Here is a 3471-nt window from a genome sequence, read left to right on the forward strand (position 1 = left end):
CTATCAACGTAGTAAATTAGATACCGTAAATGACTCTTGTGATTGAAACAATTAAAATTCGGGATAAAATGTACTTTGAAAACCTTTTAAAACACACTGATAAAAAGGAAGGAATATGCAGAGGCAAAACCAAAGTTACATGGGAATGTTGGGGGGCAAAGGAGATGGATACAAGTCCTCAGAACTGGATAAAGCAGAGAACCTAACAAGAGACTTATGAATAAAGCTGGAACCCTGGAGAAGTATATCCTTTACATTCTTAGTATAAGGTAAGTAGGAAAGAAACCTCATTGTGAAGAAGGGGAAAGCAAAGAAACTTAACTATGCTTACCGTGATGTGGGGTAGAGGAAAAAAACTAATCTCATCTGAGACTGTGTAACTAAATTCAGCCCTTGTGAATATGTGTGGGCGGGACTGATTCTATCTCTGTGGTCTGAAAAACCTCAAGCAGCATGTTTAAAGTGTTCCTTGTTTGGAAGTGATCCCAAGCTAGGGACGCAAGCAAATATAATTTACCTTCGGAGAAACTTCACTTCAACCCAGCCCTTGAAGCATTTTTACAGAAAAAAATTCCAAGGAAAGTGAGCTGCCGATAGTCGAAAATCACAAAGCATGTGAAGTCAGTCCCACAAGAACAGGTGGGACAAGAGACACTCTAACAGACCCACAGGGACTTTGGGATTATCATAAATTGAATATGAAATGGAATATGTCTAAATCAATTCAAAATAAGCTTGAAAATTCGAGCAGACAGGACTATTAAAAAAACCTCCCTAACAAATAGGAAAAAGAATCAAATAGAACTTTTAGAAATTTAAAATGTACAAAAAAAATTAAAAATCCTATGGACGGATTAAATGTCATGTTAGATAGAGCTGAAGAGAAAGAAACTCTGTGAACTGGAAGATAAAACTGAAAAAATAGAGTGTTTTCGGACGCCCAGCAGTCGCGGCAACTTGGGCCGATCTTCCGCTGGCACAATTGCAGGCCGCGCAGCAGCAAAGGATGAATGGAGCTCTGGGAAAGGCGCTGTGTCTGAGGAATGACACCATTTTTAAGCAAGCCTTTTCCCTCTTGAGGTTCAGAACCTCAGGAGAGAATCCCCTCTGTTCTGCAGGTGGCATTCCTGAGCATCAGTCGGCACTATAGGTCACAACCCACGCATGGCATTGGAAGATACAAGCACCTAGTTAAAGCACAGGAGTTTCTTTCTCTTTTGCTTCCTGCTCAGCCCAGGAAGAAGAGGGGAAAAGTGGAAGTGAGACCCATTAATCTGGGACAGATTATGAATATGGGGTTTGAAACATTCACCTGACTGCAAATGTATGGCCCTGGCAGAGAGTTATGCCCGGTATGTTCACAACCTCTGCTACCATCTCTCCATTAAAGTCGAGGAAAGTTATGTGATGCCCACCAAAACCGTGGAGGCGTTGCAGTTGCAGGTCCAAGGCAGCAAAATGCTCCTGGACTCAGTTCTTACCACCCATGGGCGAGTGGTTCAGATCAGCGGTTGGAGCGCTACATTTGCAGAGATTTTCCTGGAAATAATCCAAAGCAATCTTCCTGAAGGAGTCAAACTGTCAGTGAGGGAGCACACTGAAGGACTTCAAGGGAAGGTTCAAAGCCCAGCCAGAACTGGAAGAACTGCTAGCCAAGTTGAACTAGCTCCCTGCAGACCCTTTCAGGCCAGCACTGGTGATACTGAGTGGCAAGGGGAAGAGCTTCCTGGGTGGCCAAAGTTAAGGAGGAGACCCTGACTCTCAATATCGTAAGTACCCATCTCCACAGCCAGGGGTGCCTCCTCTCCTCTGTGGAGGAGTGCTTGCCGACTGTCACCACTTTCCTTTGAGCCAACCCTAGGTATCTTCCATCTAATAAAAATCTGCTGATGATGGATAGATGTGTGTGTATGTGAGAAGTCAGTCCATCCTGTCAAGTGTATTTAACTAAGGGATTCAACTTCTCTTTGCCTGGTGCTTTAGCATATAAGCATGTCCCCCTTCAGTATTTCTCCAGTTAGAGTGAACTCATCCTTTAAATCAACCTGGCATGGAGTCCCTTTAGTGAAGCAGACAATCATAAGTAAACTCTCTGTGGATAGAAGGCATAGGGAGGGAGATTTTGTATATGAAAAAACCCTCCAGGTAGGATCAGGGTCTGTCCATAAGTGAAAAAAAATTACCTTGTGGGGTAGTGAGTGACCTGTCATAAGTATGCAGGTAGATGTTACATAACTGCAAATTAGGGTTGCCTGGAACGAGTTGAAGCAAAGAATTAAAGGTTGATCTTGGTCACGTGTCAGAAAACTACTGCTTGTGAGCCAAATCCCAATAACTGCCTATTTGCTTTTTAAAAAGAATTTATTGAGGTGAAATTCACATGTCACAAAACGAACCATTTTAAAGTGAATAATTCAGTGGTATTTAATGCATATGCAGTGTTGTGCAACCTCTATCCAGTTCCAAAACCCCATTGCCTGTTTTTGTAAATAAAGGTTTATTGGAAGAGAGCCCTGCTCATTCATTTACAAAAAAATAAAAACTGAAAAAATAGAGAATATAGGGACTTCCCTGGTGGCGCAGTGGTTAGGAATCTGCCTGCCAATGCAGGGGTCACGGGTTCGATCCCTAGTCCAGGAAGATCCCACATGCCGTGGAGCATCTGGGCCCGTGGTCCACAACAGCTGAGCCTGTGCTCTAGAGCCTGTGAGCCACAACTACTGAGCCCACGTGCTGCAACTACTGAAGCCCCCGCACCTAGAGCCTGTGCTCCGCAACAAGGGAAGCCACAGCAATGAGAAGCCCACGCACCGCAGTGAAGTGTGGCCCCCGCTGGCTGCAACTAGAGAAAGCCTGCACACAGAAACAAAGACCCAATGCAGCCAAAAATCAATCAATCAATAAATAAAATTAAAAAAAATAGAGAGAATATAGATCCAAAAAGACAAAATGAAGCAAATTATGAAAAGCAAAATAACTACTATGCTTATGGAGGATAAGAGTGATATATATACATATATAATGTGTGCTTATGGATTATAGGAGTGGTAAGATATATATATATATATATATATATATACACACACACATATACACATATAATGTATACCTTATATATAATTTCAGGGATAAGTAAGAGAAACAAAATGGAAGAGGCAATAGCTAAGGGATAGTGAATGAAAATTTATCCGAATTGTTGAAAGACACCAATCCTTACAGGTAGGAAACCCAGTGAACTGCAAACAGATTAAGGTACTCCACTGTATACTAACTAGTCCGTCTGCAAAATACAGGTATTGGGTTTCTCACAATGTCACAAGCTGCAGCTAAAAGTATGCAATGACCTCCATTATGTTTCCAATGTTCCCTTAGTGCTTATGAGCCTTTAGGGGAGTTTCTAGGAGTAAAGTTTTCTGTGACCAGGGGCAATGCAGACTTGTGAAAGGTGACTGAGAAAAGCAGAAGCGACAG

At 42.4% G+C, this 3471-nt stretch overlaps 1 pseudogene; it reads left to right on the forward strand.

Moving 5' to 3' along the window:
- Positions 1 to 931: 931 nt before the first annotated feature.
- On the forward strand, positions 932 to 1666 carry LOC115851173 (large ribosomal subunit protein mL48 pseudogene; annotated as a pseudogene).
- Positions 1667 to 3471: the final 1805 nt, after the last annotated feature.

Source organism: Globicephala melas, chromosome 14 (genome assembly GCF_963455315.2).
Source record: "Globicephala melas chromosome 14, mGloMel1.2, whole genome shotgun sequence".
Lineage (NCBI taxonomy): Eukaryota > Metazoa > Chordata > Mammalia > Artiodactyla > Delphinidae > Globicephala > Globicephala melas.